General features: G+C 46.8%; 1 pseudogene; it reads right to left on the minus strand.

The window, feature by feature from the left end:
- Positions 1–33: 33 nt before the first annotated feature.
- Positions 34–8,678, minus strand: LOC120703005 (annotated as a pseudogene).
- Positions 8,679–18,679: the final 10,001 nt, after the last annotated feature.

An 18,679-nucleotide genomic window follows, 5' to 3' on the forward strand; every position in this document is an offset into this window, starting at 1 on the left:
AGAAAAGATTGTGAACTTAACAAAATTACAAAATTACTTTCAATTTTCTTGCAAAGGTGTCAATTATCTTCCTTTCAAATGTTTCCAAGAACGTACACCATTTCAATTTACATTCCCAAAACCAAACCCAACGAGCTCGAGATGGTCCATTGTACTAACAATACAATCGGCCTTCACTGGTACACTCACAACACATGGCGTCACCGGCGCCAAAATTACCTAAGCAATACATTGGTGACAGCTATTGATCCTAATTTTTTATCATCTCGTTCAGGGAACTCTACGAAAATCCCGTCAAGATCATGGTAACAACAACAATGGCATGCAATGGTAAAATACTGAACATAAACGAATCAAGATGTTAGTTTCTCCAACGTTTGTAATAGCCTGACAGAGTTCTGTTTGTTTCTAAGATACTGATTTCATCCAGAGCTTCTTGCTTGGCAAAATAGCTCCCAACTGCTTTGACATATGGAAATTCTGGCCCAAATAAATGAGCAGCACAAGCTGCTTTGGTAGCCAGGAGCTTCAAATCACCTGTACAAACACAAACTGCTTTATCTATGATCACATCACAAACGTCTAAAAAGATAGCATGCCAAGAGGGAGGAAGCCAGGGAGGTAAATATGGGTTAATACCGAGCATAAAACTAGAAAGGTTATGTTCATTTCACACCATAACACTGCTAAACTTTCTAAGCAAGCACTGTACCAGTGCATAGATTTCTATATGGACAGTTTTGGGAGGAAAAATTCCTGTGTAGGCGTTTTGACTATCATATCTGTAGATATATTAATTTGAAGTATATATCTGCCCATAAATGTAAGGAATAAAGCGGCTACCTGTCAGGGTTTCTGCTGCATAGGCGTTTTGACTGAAATGATGGTGCATCCACCATCTGCATCGGACCTTCCATGATTCTCTTGTAAGTCGCTCAAAAAAGAATGAAGAAAATTTACTGAAAGCTTCCAATGCTTCATCTCCTTGGGCATTAGTACATGATATGCAATCCTCGTAGTCAGCAGTCTTGTCAGAAAAAAGACGAAGGAAGCACGATACAAGCTCCTCCCAGATGCAAGGTTTCCCATTGACGGAATCTAAATGTAAAGCTATTGCCTCGAGTAGCTGGTGGTATTATAGTATCCTGGGGCAACCAGCAGAATAAAATGAGAAACGCAAACATTGCTCAGAAAGTCAAAACACTTCAAATCTTAATTTTGCAGAGAAGCTATGCAGTAAACTTCCATAACCACCACCCATATTGATGTTTAAATATTTTTTGTATCAAGTCAAATGCACACAGGACGTAGTCCCTCCACTTGTCCTGGAGATCCTCCTCGACAAAATAAGCAATGCCAGGCTGCCTAGAAATCACTTTCTCAAGACCCCACCTTGTGGGAGCTTTCATCACTGGATATGCCCTTTTATACAAAATATACTAATAAGACCCCTAAAGCTCTGTATATAAGATCCTTTCTAAGGAAGCAAAGACAGGGCACATATCAACTAATTACTACTCCCTAATCCCTAGGATCGTAAATATACGCATTTTGTAACATTGACATACTTTGACTATAAATTTCTATGAAAATATTATATTTGAAAGAAAAGAAGTTTTACATATCATGAAAGCACTTCTTCATGATAAATCTACTAATATTAATCCATTGTTTTTAAAGCGTCGCCTACGCATCCGAGCGGAAAAAAAATCAGGGCGTCGGCCTCGCTTATCCAGTCGTGAGTATGGCGTCCGCTTTAGATCGATAGGCGTCCGCCTTGGCATGGTAGGCATCCGCGCGTCGCCAAGGCGCAGCAGGCGGACGCGATACTCGCCGGGAAATCGCGGCGCACGGGAAGAAGCGGATCCCGCGCGGAAGATCCCGCCTTCCGCCTGCTGCGCGGGAAGAAATAGAGAGGAAGGGATAAGAGCGCGAGTGGAAAGGAAGGCAAAAAGAGAGCAGGAAAGGAGTCACCGCCACCTGACCTGGAACCAGAGCCGCCGCCCGCCGCCGGCTGCAGTTCCGCCCTTCCCTGCGCGGCGCTTCTCCCCGGCGGATTCCGGCACCCCACATCTCAATCTCGTCGTGCGCAGCTCGATTGACCAGGGCAGGGATTGAATCCCGGCAATTCCTGCCACGCCGGCGCTGCGCAGCTCGATTGGAGGCTTCGACGCGAGGAACCAGCAGCTACTACTGCTCCGCCCCTGCATCCCAGGAGCAGCCTCCTTCCCGCCGGCCCCCAGCAGCCTCCTTCCCGCCGGCCGCCTGCAAGCAGAGGTATGCCTCTCCCTCTCGCACTCTCCTGTATCCCCTTCCTCTGTCTAGACTGCTATATAAAAGTCTTGTGTGGCTGTGCCGCTGTGGCTGTATCTGTCCTGCGCCTGCACGTGGCTGGCTTGCATATAAAACAGAGCACATGTTATCTGCTTGCTTAGTGGCCATGTTGTCTACTTGTGCTTTGGCTTTTGTATATACTTGCTTAGTGGCTTTTGTATATCCTAAAGTCTAGGCTAGGAAGTTTGTATGGCGTCGCCTCGCCTCGCGCCTTAACCGCCTAGGCGGCTGAGCGGTGGCCTGTCGCCTCGCCTCGCCTTACCGCTTTAAAAACCATGTATTAATCTTATTTTATCAATCCATCTAGTACTTTATGTATTGATCATATAACTTAAAAAATATTGGAATGGTAATAGTCCAAAAATGACTTATATTTATGATTGGTTGGGGTAATAGGATAACCAGTGTCAGTTAAAAAGGAGCAGGTTAAAAGTGGCATATTTCACATGCATAAAGAAAAAGAGCTTCATTTTAGTGAAGGAAAAACCTATGGGTGTGATATGTTGTCTCAACATGATAGCATATATCCAAAATCATACCAGCCAAGTATTTATTCCAGATATATGGAAGAACAATTCAGCTACTAAGGTTGTGATTAAACAGAACAATGTGGAGGAAGGAAAAAAATAACCCACACCTTTTCTATGCATTTTGATTAGCCTCTCCATCGAGTAGCTACATGTAGGATCTCTTCTCAAAGCTTCCTCATAGCAAGAGGAAATGGTTGATACTTGGTTTTGATCAAAATACTCTTCTAGCAGCCTACCCCTCAACCTGCAGCATGAAACAAATTAATTTCAATTACTTAAATCATAAAAGCTTGTTTTCAATATAGACAAGGAAAAAAGGCAGAAACTATGGTAGTTGAAAGATATCATGTAATATTAGGTAAGGGATCAGATTCAAGGCAGCACATCGTTTTACCTGAAAGGGAGGGCTGTAGTTGAACTGAGGCAGGTTCTCTCAAGCTCGTCAAGTGCACCTTTCAGTTTATCACCAAGCAGGAGAATCTATCAAAAGAAATGTAAGAATTCTTTTTGAACAAATGGTAATGGCGAAATTCGTACAAGAAAACAAAATGTTCAAATAAAAACAAATGCAACCACACTACGAAAAAAAACTTGTGTGCAAAATAAGAAGCGTGTGATTTGGTTTGATGGGAACAAGAGGTGAAAGATAAATTGAAGACTAGAACAATACTAATAAGGTAATCAAAGACACCCATACTCACAGCCAATTATGGTGTGCCCAGTAACAGAATTTTTTTTAAAAAAATATACAAAATGCAGTCACTAAAGGCATCTATGAGTGGTGTTGACGAATGCCTGGACAATCAGGACCATAGTCACAGGAAACAGGGTCGAAGGCAGCGTTCCTCGACCTGGGAACATCAACCCATCCTAGGAACATGGGGATATTTTAGTCCCTGCCTTGTAAAATGTAAAACCCCTCACAAGTAGGGTGCCACAGGCACAAGTAGGGTACCACATTCCCTGGCCCCGTTCCTCAACCCAGGAACTTTGGGTCTGTTTGGTTGTTCGACTAGATCTAGCCTGGCTAGAATTCTAAGCCTGGCTAGACCAAGCCTGGGCTATGAGATGCAAGAGTCCATGTTTGGTTGCGTGACTTGAGTTAACCAGGTCAGGGTATGCATATGTTTGGTTGACTGATTATAGTTATGGAATCACCTTGGACTAGAGCCAAGGTGGAGTTACCGCACCTTTGTTGTATCTACTCCTATTCTCTCCGCTCATCAAATTCGTCAAGCGGCCATTGCTCACAATTATCACAGCACACGCCTCATGAATTTCAGACACGGAGTGCTGTGAAAGCATATCAATTTCAGGATAACCGAAAAAGGAGGAAAAAAAATAGAACACCGATTCCCAAATCCACTAATCCAAAAATGGAGTGCAACCTCAGTTTCCAACAATCGAATTGCATCGATCCAAATAAGAACAAGCCAAAAAGATGGAAAGATTGGAGGCAGCAAATACGGAAGAAGCCAAATCGAACATTTGTGTAGTCAATTTAGGCTTGCGTCGCGCGTTCAGCACCACCGGCCGTGTGATCCACGGCCCTGGTGGCACTCTGCAATGGAGTACATCCAAGACGACCTGCTTGGCAAGTGCAGGAGCCGACGAGAAGGCTACACCAGCTAGAAGCAGCAGGCGCCGGCGGAGAGGACAAGAGCCGGGAGTGGACGGAGATGGACTGCGGCGACCCGCGGGAAGCTGCCTAGCCAAGCGGGGGAGCTGCACGGCCGCGCGGGGGTGCGCCACTGCCCCCTAGCGCCGGCCGCGGGAGGGTGCGCTGCTGCCCTGCGGAGCAGCCGCTCCGCTGCTGCACGCGGTTGCTCTGGCAGCCCGCAGGGGAGCGCCACTGCCCCGACCGTGCAGGGTGGCTCCGCCGCCACCGGCCACGGGAGTGCGCCGCCGGCCCGTGGGGAAGCTGCTCGGACGCGAGGGGAGGAGGAGGTGGGCGGTGGAAGGAGGTGATTCGATACGCACACTTGAGCTTGGACGGCTTGGCTAAGCCTGGCTCCGTGGAAACGGCCGATTCTTGCGTTTCCGCGGAGCCAGGCTAGCGACCCGTCGCTGCACAGCCGGGGACAGGGTAGGGGCTCTGTACAGGCATCCAAACGCGAGTTTTTTTTTTGCGACTCATCCAAACGCGAGTTGGGTGGCCATCGGAAGCCTGGTTGGGAGTTAGCCACCCAACCAAACAGACCCTTTGTGACTATGGTCAGGACATCTCTTATGCAAGTGATAGCTTGGAAAAAAAAAGCTGAAAGAGACAACCAACTTGAACTGGAGATTGTACCACCAAGACATGAAACATGGACTGGAGTGTACAGCGTTGAGTGCCTAGGAACAAACTACAGATAACAGATTGGAGAGGTTATCACTTATGTTCTCTCTACATGATTTGGAGAGTTTTAGGGAAAACTAAATAGATAAAGGGTCGGAGGCACAAAATGAGAATGAAGTCCAAATAAGATGGAAATGGTATATCAAACAAACTGTCCATAGCCCTAGGCTAGTTCAGCAAGCAGGTCCATTTGGTTTTAGTTTGAATGCATTACAGAATCAGACAACTCCTAAATATGTATGCGATGACATCAGATCCAATTATCTGTATTAGTGGCAATAAGGCTGCCATAACTGGTGGATTTGAATGAAGGGCCAACCTTAGACATTTTTCTGCATCTTCATAGGAGGCATTAGGTGTTGACTTGTACTGCCAATATTTATCAAAACAATCGTTTGACACCACAGTAGGAATCTTTAGCCGTAAGGGCAACAAGCTCTTTTCCAATCCTTCAGTGCAGAAGAGAAAGTAACATTTTAAGATACAACATGAAGAGATATAGTTGCGACTCAAAACAAAATTAAAAAGAATAATAGCGGAATATACTGGTAACTCATGTGTAATCAGGATTTCTAATCCGTTCTTCTTCTTTAATATATTGACATGCAGCCCTCATGTGTGTTCTAGGAAAAAAATATATTGGTAATTCAGCTTAATGAGGTTGGTTAGTCTGAAGACTAATCCAACAGGAGACACAGACGATGCAACAACTTTCATGCAGCAGGTTTATAACAGAAGCTATAAGCAACTCTCAAACCCACCACTCCACCACAAGATGCACGCACACTAGAAACGAAGAAACCCAAGATTGCTCCACACCAGAATGAAGTAGAATGCCTTAACTTAGGAGAAATGCATATGCCATGTTGTGTTATCTCTTGTCCTTTCTGTTTACATCGAGTCTTCATAATTTTGATAAGAATATTTTAATGCATTCCTCCCCTGCTCAGCGCTCCTCGTAAACTCATACAATGGAAACGATCATAATCTAGATCATGTATCAACAACTTAGAATTATTGCATTAAAGGATTCTAGAAAACTGCTGTAAAGGTATGCACCAAGAACAAAATGTGGATTAGTAATCTCAATGCATAACAAATTTCTGGTAGGTGCCACAAAACAATTAACTATTAAGTGTTATTTGTTTACAGTAGCTCTATATGGTTCCAATATGAGATCATTATTACACCTGCATTCCAAGTACAAGTTCCTTCGGGGCAATGTAGAGCGACAGAAATACCTTGCTCCTTAACAGAAACAGAAAATAAAATAACATCTTGGAGAACACACAAGCACAATTACTACTAAACTGGCACTTATCACAGGTAGGACCATCAGAGGTATTAAAAAATATGCTTCGGAAATCTTCATTCACAGATCCAAGTGGATCAATTTCCTCCTTAGGACGAATGATGCCAGGTTTCTTATCCATTTTTCTGTTGTTATTCTCATTATTGATCGAACTTTCTGAAGAGCAAGGATGCAAACTGGCATCATCATCAATGCTATTGTCATCAGAATCATCCGCAAGACTAGTTCCTTCACAGCCATCTGACTTCATAGAAATCGTGCATGATTCATTATAAACATCAAAGTCCTCAACTTGCATATCTTTTAGGTAAGCCAGAGTACCACTTATCAAATGATATCAAACCATGAATCAGATTTAAGATTGGTTCTGTCTGCAGTCTGTCCTTAGTGATTAGGCTGATAAACAAAAGAAGTTATCAAGTTCTTACACTGTACCAATCTGTAAGTCATGTGGGAAGAAAGAAAAAGTACACTAACAGAAGTAAAAAGTGACTTGCAGCTAATATCGAAAAGCTTCAACGCTCCAAGTATTACAACCACCGCACAAAGGTAGCAGGGAAATTTTAGCATAATAAATATTTAAGTTACGAAAAATAGAATCTTTTACAGTGATAGAAGTAAATATGCAGATTCTCAAAAGAAAACCTAAAATCGACATGCCTAAAATAAAATTCCAGTATCTTATGCTTGATTCTATCAAAGAAAAATAAATGCATATCTAATAATCTGTGCAGCACCTGACCTTTTATTGAATGCCTATACAGCTATACTGGGTTTTATAAACTGAACAGGAAAAGTGAAGGAGGCTTGTAACCCATAAGTACAGCAGATCAAGAGGTGTAGAAAATAGAACAAAAGAGAGGACTGAGTTTACAGGTGACGCACATTCTTGTTGTATTATATGCATTGTCGATGTTGCCTTGTGAAAGGTAAAATAATGCCAGTTCGAGTGTAACCAAGTGTTTCTGCCAAATAAAAATAACATTGTCAAGCAAATAGCAGAACATAAGTGATAATCTTGGTCCGTTTAAAAAAGGAAGACATAATGTTCCTTCCATCTAAAGCAACAAAGGAGCATTCGCTAGGTAAAACTTGTGCTTGTGATGTAGAACTACATGTCCACATAACCTCCATTTTTCCTCCAAAATTTAATACGCGACCAGATATGTCATAAATTATACTCTTTTACAGGAAATCCAGATGAGAAGGAAACTCGAGTCGTCTAAACCCGAGGTATATGTTAAAATTCAATTGCACTTTCCAATTTTAACCATCATCCTAGAATTTCCAGTTACCTAGCTGATAACAATAATCAGCATAAACAAATTATGTAAGCTCTACAGCTGAATTCGGATCTTACTTTTGGGCAGGAAGGAAACCAAATCAGCTTTCGCATCCAAACATCGAACAGTTTCTGCGTCCTGAGGTAGTAGGAGCTCCTGCTACCACGCTTCACGCCGCCATCCTCAGTAAGCTGCTTATGGATCTCCATGGCGGCCTTTCATGAAGCACCTGGCGCACATCAGAAACCCCAACTACGCCGAACTAAAATCGCAGTGTCTTATCAGGCAGGGTTGCTCACCACGAACAGGTTGCGGGTCTCCTGGAAGGAGCCGGGCCTCCGGGTGCCGCAGAGTTGCGTGGAGACGACGCCGGCTGCTTCACGCCACCGGTGCGCGCCAATGAGCTCGTGGAGGATCCGGCCCAGGCGGCGGCGGTTGAGCCAGAAGACCTGGGGCTCCGCCGCCGCGGGCCTCGGGCCGTGGCGGTGGTCCCTTGGTTCCTTCGGCTTCCCGGCCGCCCTCCTGCGGGCCCCCACATCGGTGTCAGCGCCGGGCTCGCGCTTGACGGCGGAGCACGCGGGAGTCGGCGTTAGGCCGGCGAGGGACGCGTCCCCTGATGGACCCGACGGGATGGTCTGGGGGGGTGAGGAAGGTAGGGCTCAGGGGAAGCTGGGTCGGGGTCACCGGGAGGCCTCCTCGGCGGCGTTTCTTGCGGGGCGGTGGCGCCGGAGTGTGAGTGGTATCCTCCACGGCGTCGATTTCTCTCTTCACGGTGGCGCGGAGCGAGGGAGAAGGCGGCAACGCCGGCCGCGCCATGGCGTGAGGCGGCGGCGGCGGCGCACCGCCTGGGCCGAGTTTTTTTTTTTTTGAGTTATGGGCCGAGGGTTTTGCAACAAGCAGCGGCGGCAGCAGAAGACTTCGTTTATTTCCAGTGAACCGCTCGGATTAGTTTGGCGCGCATATCAACGGCTGAGGGTTTTTAGACCGACTTCAGATTTCTTTTTTAAAAAACAGCCGGAGCACTCTGCTCGCACCGGCTACGGGACTCTCTCTCGCTCCAACTAGAAAGGCCACGCGGCATTGCCGCGCAAGTCCTGTTTGTGACCATTTTATTGTATTTGGTGAAATTTTATTTCATACGTGAAATAAGAATGCGCGTAGCTTGATATACTCTTTGATTTTTTTAGAATTGCAACGTAGGTGAGACGATTGTAGTTGATGTGAACTTTAGTTGATGCATGTAGTAGGTTTTTCTTTAAGCGTAGGTGTCATGGTCTGCAGTCCACTATTGCAGTTTGTATATATTTTGGGGCATTCTATTATGGTGACGTTATTTTAAGTACTATATTATTTTGGGTATCGAAATGGAGCTATGATATTTGTTGCTATATTTTTGTGGTGAAAGAAGGGGTAAGATAATTTATTAGCGAGGGCGGAGCACAATTAGTCAGATACTTAACGTATTTACAAAATCTTATTGCGATTAATAGACGTGTTATTTATTTAGGGAAGTAGTGTTTATATTAAAATATAATGTGTTATTGTGGACGTAGCATAAGAAGGCATAGAAAAACGGTGTTACGCTATTATATTTTTAAGCAAAATAAGATGTTATGTTGAACGAATTACGAAAATGATTTGAATTTACAAAACTTTGCTATATGCTAAAGTTGTAGATTTTGAAATTCTAGGCAACTTTTGTGTTGATTACTTTTTTATTTGAAGATGTTTTGGTGTCTAAATTGTAGGTACAATGGGTTGCATGTAAGCGTTTGTGCTAACGAATTGCGAAAGTATTTTGAATTTTAAAATTCGTTCTATGATAAAGTTGGTTTTGAATTTTTGATCAAATTCTATGTTGAGCAACTTTTGATTTTAATGTGTTTTGGTGTTCAAATTGTATGTATAATGTTACTCGTGTAGAAGTAACGGGTGTAATGGGCTGTAGTTTGATTTAATTAAAATATGAGGGTTTTTGTAAAAAATCTTGAGAGAGGATAGGATGGCAGGTTGATTTGATAAAAACTTAAGGTTTTCTTTGCAAATTTTCCTTAACCCTGACTATTGGACTGCGGCTTGATTTTGAGAAAGATTGAGAGTTTTTTCGCAAAAATCCTGAGAGAGGAAGTTGGACCGCGGGTTGGTTTCTATAAAATTCAAGGATTTTTTTGCAAAATGACCAGAAAAAACAAGATCTAGACCGTTCGTCTGGCCGATCCGACAGCCGACAACAGCGGGCGACGTGGCCACGCTGCCCGGCCAGGGAATCGGCCCACCTTTCGTGTTAAAGGCTTCCTCCAACGCCAGCGATATTTCCGGTGAAAATAATATTCAAATCAATGAACAGTGAAAAACAGCTCGCTAGCGGTACATTAGTCGCTGGTCTCGATCGAATTCAAAGTTTCTCTCCTCACTGTACCTCTACCGAGGTATATGTGTGCGTCTGTGCTGCTCTCTCTCCTCCATCTGGTACTGGCGATTTTGCTACTCCACTGGAGGAGGCCTTACCGGATGGGAAACCTGCAGGGGCACCGTAAAAACTACGCTATACCTAGCGCACTCCTAGGCGGCTAGGCGTATGCTAGTTATCGCGTGGGCCCCTTCCTCCCGTCGCAGCTTCCTCCAACCGCCGCAGCCTCGCGCCCGCGGTTGGATCCGCGGGCCCCTCTCTAGACCCGCCCGCTAGCTAGCTGGCGATGGGAGGAAGCGGCACAGGGAGGATAGGAGAAGGGAGGGCGGAGAGGGAGGGAGGGGCAGAGCGTCGGGGGTTCAGCCGCCGCCGTCGACAGCAGAGAGAGGAAGGGCCGAACCGAGCCGTCGCCACGCAGAATTGAGCCAGGCTGCCGCCACCTCATGTTCGCTGCGCCGAATCGAGCAGCACCGCTAGCCCGGCCTCGCTCCATTTCTTGCCACCAGCACTACGGGCTTCGGCTATAGCGCCCCGCCTGACCCGGCCCGCGAGATCCGATGTGCTTGCGCCTCGGCCGCCACGGGCGCAGGCAACGACAGGGTCGCGTACCGGACGTGGAGCCACGTCGCTATTGACGGTCACTAACGACCTATTTTAACTGTCAATTATCTTGCAAAAGTAGAGTATCAGAAGGAATAAATGTTAGCATAGGATGATTATTTGACGAATTTCACAGATGCTGGTCTGAGAATGTGTGCAGGTGAATTTAGGCCAAAACTGCATGTAACAAGCATATTATCCAAGGCATAAATTCCTGAGCCAAGCATAAGCAAGCCCAAAGACCTAAAGGGCCCACTTGGCAGCCGCACATGAGAGAGACGCAGCTCATAAGCAAGGTGACACGTCATCGATCCGAGGCAACACCTTCTCGACGAATCAGATGCGTTCACGAGGATCCACAGGCCCATCAGAGCTACAAAACCGACTCAAGACAGGCCCTTACCCATATACATGACATGGGGGCCCACCTAGCAGTCTTCTGACCAAAGACCGGGGCAAACTGGGCCAGCCCAAGGCCGGCCGACCTACAAGGTCGCCCGACCTGGTGGTAGCAGCCCACGGGCCCCACCAACTCTCAGTGACACGGGGCATCTCGTAGTTGGTGCTCCATGGCGGTCTGGCTCCATTCCCGGGGTGGCTCCCTCCTATAAATATAAGGAGAGGCGGTGAGAATTAGAACACACACCACACTCCACACAACACATTCCACTCTTCTCTTGAGTCCTCACTTGAGGTGTAGAGTTGTCTTAGGGAGTTAGGAGTAGAGGTACTCAGGAGGGGTACCGGTAACGGCGCTCTTCTCCAATTTGTACCTCTACATGAGAGTGAGGAGGAGTCGGGGATGTGTCAGGCTTGTCGGCACTCTTCTCAGCTTGTACCTTGACGGATGCTTATTCGGTTGTAAGTGTTCGAGACTTTCTTTGTTTGTTTGTTTAGAATTAGAGCCTAGATCGCAAGTTATCATCTCTGCTTTATATTAGTTGATGTGTATGCTAGCGAGTAGCATTTGACTCTAAAGTGGGCTCCGGATAGAAAAGGATAACCTTGTACGCCTCTAGAGATAGTAGGGAAAGGCGTAGATGTGGTGTCTAGGCTGGACTATACCACTCAGTTATCTGATAGTCCCACTGTTTGTAGAGGTAGCCGGCAGGTGGTGACAACCCTGTTCGAGCCTTTTAGTAATCCTCCACGTTCGAATATTGGATAGAGCACATATTGGAGCTACCGGCTTGTATAAGTCGGTCGATACCTTTAGCTCGAAGTATAACGGCGACGTGATCTCTTCTTCTAGGCATAGATTCTAGATATAGAAAGTCCTCTCTTTCCTATCCTTCCCACACCAGTGTGTGTCCTTGGACTGTCTGAACCCGTAGATAGTGTACTCACGTTCCCCTGTGGATACGATACCCTGGAATACTCTTGGGTGAAAGCTACAGCGGTATCCGTGCGCTTGCAGATTTTATTCGTGACGTTACAAAATACCAATAAGCTTTCTGGCGCCGTTGCCGGGAAATGGCAGCTACATTATCTTCGGACTCAGTCGTGCTCATATCTTTTTCATTTTCTTTCCTTCTACCTCAACCCCCGCTACCCATGGAGCAGCTATCCTTTCCACAGCTCTCTACCCCTATGGGCGAGTTCTCTGAGCCATCACCATCTTCCTCATCTAACCATGAACACGACCCTGACTTTATAGCCATGGTTCGGAAACGACTCTTCTTTGGATCGATCAATGATGATCCCCTTGACCATTTGCAAGAATTCGAGAAACTGTGTTCGAGCTTGGTAATCCCAGGCATGACACATGAAGTCTTGTGGTGGAAATTGATCCCCTTCTCTTATAGAGAGGGCGGAACAATGGTACACCCGCACGATAGGAAATATGAGCGGTGATTGGGAGGAGCTTCGAGATGACTTTTGTTATTCGTTCTCTCTCACCGAACGCATAGACTCCCTACCGACCGACATCCTCAATTTTGAGCAATTAGAGAAAGAGTTCATAGATGCAGCATGGGCTAGGTTCTCACGCCTTTTGTCATCTATCCCAGACATGTCTATACCCGATGAAGTATCGTTGGAAGTTTTCTACTCGGGTTTAGACATGGAAACTGCCCTAGAGCTTGACGACGCCAGCGGAGGATGGTTCGCACACACAACTCTGAAAGAAGGAAGAGACATCCTAGATAGTTTCTTAGAAAACTCTTCCTTCTCTACCGACTATAGTGAACCCCGCCGGGAGGAATCCGCGTCGAGCCATGAGAGTCTCTCAACACCCGAATCTGAGCCTTCATTTTCTATATCCCAATATTCGTTTGTTGAGCCCTCTCCCGAACCACGAACACCGAAGGAAGAAGGAATTCAACCTTCGAAGTTCTCTTCCCGATTCGAGGATGACACTTCAGGGGACATCAGAAACACCTCGAATCTTAGACACGAGGATCCTATGAAATCGATGTGTCTTTATGAGACCCTCGATATGATTCTCCGCCATACACCTGCAATTGATTGGTCAAAGGAGGCAAAGTGTGCTTCCAAAGCGATTCCGATTAGCCCAACCTCTGCAACCATCACTTGTTCTATGAAGGGAAAATTGTAGAAGCTCTTCATGACCTTGCTGCTGAGGTTTGCATCTTATCCGAGTACCTTTTGGATACTCTTGTGGGTAATAAGTCTCTAACCCTGACCGACAAATACTTTAAAAGTCCATCCGGACTGTACTTTGAATGTCGGGGGATTGCAAGGGACGTGCCTATCACCATAGACAAAATCGAGGTGCATTTAGATTTTTATATCTACGATATCTTCAATTTTGATCTTCTCCTAGGCCTCCCGCTAGAAAAACTTCTGGCATCTCATGGGAGCCTAGATGAAAAGCTTAGGGAAACCGGCTCGGCTACTGCTACTCCTCATCTAGAAAATCTTCTGGCCAAGCCTCTTCCCGAGCAAAACCCGCTCAAGGAGACGATGCATACATCTCCATTCATATCATCCGAGTCTATTCTCTTGGGAGTTCTAGAGTCCTCTGAAGAATACGACTCGGAAGATAGCCTTCACTTTTGTGGAGATGAACGTTCATCATCACCCTTGATCGAGTTTGAGCCTCTTCCCGCTGGCCTAGAATATGTTGTTCTCGACCTTAATCGAGAATCAACATCAAGCTTTCACGATGAATCTCTTGAGATGGAGAATTAATGGGCCATGGAATTTTGTGAGGCGCCGACTCTGGAGTCCGAAGAAAAGGAGTCCACAAATGAGCATATGAGTTTTACTTTTGACATACCACGTAAACCATGCTCATTCAATGCAACTCCAGAGTCAGGCATGCTTAGTGCACCGTGCACACATGAGGACTACAACCACCTTATTGAAGCGTCCCCTCATAAGAGAAGACTTAAATGTGATACAAACATCAGTCCCAGGAGGCTGATGACACATTTATTACATCAGATGGTTCATTACCGTACAACTCTACGCGGTAATGGGCAGAGAAGCGCCATTATCGCGAGAATTACAACCCACACACATACAACGATATTAATTATAAAAAGGGGGTCATCAGAGTCTTGCGCCATGCGGTATCTCCTGCGGGTGACCCTAATCCACAGGCAAGGCTGGGTGTAGGACGGTACCCTACTCAACGTCCTCTGGAACGAAGTCTGGGTCTTCCTCTGTAAAAATTAAGAATGGGGTGAGTACAAACGTACTCAGCAAGTCCAACCACACCCACGGAGGGGGTATAAATAGAATATAATGCATAGGGTAAATCAAGGATAGGGTTAAGGTTTACTTTGCGAAAAGCTAGATTTTATGCAGGGGTTCATTTGAAAGAAAGCATTTTCAAAACCAGATTTCTTGTACTGAGTAACACAGAGGGTTGATCCACACAGGATCCAAGTTTTAAGCTGCTACCGGACTCCACATCCGCCGTAGCACACGGCACATCTGCTGGACACATTTCCAAAACAACTAACGCCAACCCATCCCAAAATAAACACTAGTTATGTGACCACACCGTAACTCGCCCAGTACCGTGGGCACGGCTATTCGAATAGATTCTTAACTCTGCAGAGGTGTGCAACTTTACCCACAAGCGGGGTACCGCAACTCGATCACCTTAGTGTCGGTGCAGATCCCAACAAAGCCATTACCCACCTTAGCTAGATCTGACTAGCCATCACGGGATGCACCAAGGGGTTATCGACCTATCACAGAGGTTCTAACCGGGACATAAGTCACACAGAGCTAATCTCTTCTCCTTGATCACCCGTTGCTCTCAGCTCTCCCGATGGCTATCAGACTAACTAGTGGGGTTTATGCTAAGTCGTTGCCCATTCAACGGTCGAGTGGTTTGCACGATAGTGGAGTTAGGTGAGATGACACACTAACTCGGTCCTTAGGGGTGACAAGATGGATATCTCCCTTCCCTGCTCTGCCACACAGGCACGAGCACACCAACGGCAAATCACACAGAAATGTCATCCATCCCGTCTAACTCAACTTTCGAAACTTCACATATTTCCCTTCCCACATACTCACGCATTTTCCTTTATAAAATAGATTGTATTGAATTTAAGGTCTTAAGCGTAGCATTCTAGTAGTGATTAACGTCCAAACAACACATTCAGACATTAATCTAGGTGGTCAAGGAATGATCATAACAAATCAAGGGGTGGCTATCCAACCGTGTTTTCAGCAAGCAAAACATATGCAATTTTGTAAAACAGACCAATGGATTGTGTTTATAAAAACTAGGACAAAACATGCATCAAAGGATGGGATTGAACTTGCCGTCTTCGAAGCCTTCGGGGAGGTCCTGGTCGAAGCACTGTCCTTCGGGCTCGGGGTCGTGGAACTGGTCCTCGTTCACTGGCTCATAGTACTGCTCGTCAACGGGTTCTCCCTCGTTCACACCGTGATCTACGACGCATACAAACATGCACACAATCAAGAAACAGAAATAAAAGTTTTATCATTGAGCTCGAATCGGAAATAGTTAAGATATGGAGTTCGGAGTAATATTTTTGGGTGGTTTCCTCATGGCATGGACAAAACTATGTTATGAGAGGCGTGATAAAGTTTTAGGTCGATCTGAGATTATTTGGCGCATGAAATGATAGATTAACGGGGTGATTAGGGTCTAAACAGGGGTCCAGGGACTTGTTTATAATTAACGAAAGGACTTGATTAGAATTTCGGGGAAGGTTTGGGTTATTCAGGAAAAGGGTAGGGTTCTATTTGTAAATAAGTTTATGTGGTGGAGGTTTTCTTTGCAAATATCTTAAAGGATAGGGTGTTATTTGAAAGAAACCAAAGGGTGGAAGAGTTCTTAATTAAATAGAATAGAGGGGAGGGGGTTATGGGCAAAAGTGCCCTGTCTTCTTCCTCCCCCCGCGCTGAGAAGCAGAGGAGGGCGGCGCACGCCGGCGGCGGCCCTGGGCCGGTGGCCTGGGGGCTCGAGGGCGGCCGGAGTCATGGGGAAAAGAGAGGTGGGGCCATAGGGGGTTGATTCCCCTCTCCAATTTCATGGAAGGTGGTCTGCAGGAAGGGGCGCGGCGGCCATGGTCGTGGCGGCGAGCGGCGGCCATGGGCGGCGCAGGCAGGGGTGGCTCGGGGTGAGTGGTCGTGGGGAAAAGGAAGAGGGAGGGCCAGGGCACGTACCTCGGCCCTTGGCTTGAGCAGGGAGACGGCGGAGAGGGCCAGCCACGGGAGCAGGTGCGGTGGGCGGAGCGGGATCGCGGCGGCAGTGCTGCTGCTGCTCGGAAGGGGGCTAGCTACGGTGGAGGCGGTCGTGGGGTGGGGGAGTGGCGCTGGGGGTTCCTTTATAGGGCGCGAGAGGCGGTGGGGACGGTTGAGCGCGGCGGTGGTGGCCGGCGAGTGGCGCGGGCGCCATTAATGGCGTTCGGTGTCGCGACGCGGCGGCAGCGCGATTCGCGGTGGACCAGGGTGAAGTGACGGCTAGGGCATGCGCGCAGGCATGTGGAGGGGCCCCGGGTGCTGTGTGTGTCGCCGCGCGGGCTCGAGCGGCGAGGCAGCGGCGTGGTGCGTGCGTGTGCGTGTGGCGGCCGGCGGCGAGGACGGACACAGGAAGGCGGTGGTGATGCTCGGGTCGACGGACGGCATGGCGAGCAGCGCGGCCGCATGGAACGCGTGGTGCCCTCGGTCCTGCGCGCGTGCGGTGCGTCGACGGGACGAGTCGGCGGCGAGCGGGCGGCGCGGGGCGCTCGGCGCATCGCGTGTACGCGTTCGCGCGCAAGCGGCAGCAAGCTAGCGCGTGGGCAGCTGGCACGCGTGGGCCGCGCGTGGTGTCGGGGCGGGGGTGCGCGCGCGGGAGCAGGGAGCAAGGTGGGCGCGCGCGTGCGGGAGCAAGGAGCGGCCGGGGTGGCGCGCCGAGTGAGCTACTGGGAGAAGGAGAGAGAGAAGGAAGGAGAGGGGAGAAAGAAAAAGAAAAAGAAAAATGGAAAAAGGGAGGAGAAAAAGAAAAAGATAGTGAGAGAAAGAGAGAGAGAGAGAGAGAGCGAGAGATTCGCTCGGCGGCGATCGCGGCATTGACTGCGGCTGGTCGGCCACGCGTGCGTCGTCGGGCGACACACAGCGCGTCGCGCGGAGTGGGAAAAGAAAATAGGACATCGGGAGTTCGGGATAGGGAAAAGTTCCCGGAATTTAGGGTTTAGGGCTTTAGGATGATCTTGAGCTCAACGATGAAAAATAATTTTGGAAATAACTCAGTGCGTGATTTATTTTGTGGATGTTTGGGATGTTACACTTATAGTCCTCTTCTGCAAAATCTTCAGAAGGTGGGTTGTAGATATATATGTTTATCGTAAACATTGCAGATTTTGTGGTGCACCGTGGCACTAACCTTGTAGCCAGTTTCAACAATTGGTGGTAAAACAATGACCCATCACCAATGATGGCTGCAAGAGTTATCATGGTCGAGTATATGACCAGAAACAAAGCACTACCGGGAGATAGCCCGGACTACCATTTATATATATATTTACTTATTTATTTCATTTTCAATAAAAAGCAAGAGCATGTTCTAGGATATAGTTTTCCTTCAGGTATTTTTGGTCACTAACCATTCCAGGCGAAGATCAAAGAGAACGACGAATAGACAACGCCTACGAATATGTGAGCTACACCGACTACAACGCCTTGATATGTCTTGGTGGAGGAACAATTACTGAAGGAAACTTGAACTCCATACACTTGAAGTTTTGCAAACTCCAAGTGTGGGGGAGGTATGTGAGTACCCCAAAGTAAGTTCTTTTCTCAATTCATATCTTGTCTTGGAATTGGTGTACGTCCCGCTTCATGCTCCATAAAAAAATTGAAAAAAATGAGAGGAGTTGCCATGGTGACAATATTATCTCCATCAACAAGATGCCGTGGTAAGTACTCTCAATGTCCTGCTTTTGACATTAAACAAAGCCCTGCCGGGAGGTCGCCCAAGGATCACCAGGTTCGTGCTCATATTTATCCTTTGAATAAAGCTCAAATATGCTTCCTTTATCTGTTCTCGTATGCTCCGGTTTGAATGTGTGATGCATAACACATTCATGGGCGTTCTAAACCAAGCATGGTGCTTGGGTTAAAATATCTTCTTCAGTCAAACTGACATGGTTTCAAGTTTGATTGATGTTCTAGAGTAACTACTTGTATAGATATTGGTTGCATATGTGGACTAACCCCTACAGAAATCTCCAAATCCAATTGGGTGAGTCAGTGAGCTGAATTCAAACATGAAGGTAAGTATAGGTTTTGGATTAATATTGCACAACATACTCATGTTGATGCAATCTTGATTCAGTCTTGCTTAAGTAAGTATCTTGGTGTGATTAAATTTTAGTTTCAATAAATTTAGGAGCTCTCTGGTTTTTAAAACCGGTAGAGCTATTAGTTTGTTTC

The sequence above is a fragment of the Panicum virgatum genome, chromosome 4K (genome assembly GCF_016808335.1).
Source record: "Panicum virgatum strain AP13 chromosome 4K, P.virgatum_v5, whole genome shotgun sequence".
Lineage (NCBI taxonomy): Eukaryota > Viridiplantae > Streptophyta > Magnoliopsida > Poales > Poaceae > Panicum > Panicum virgatum.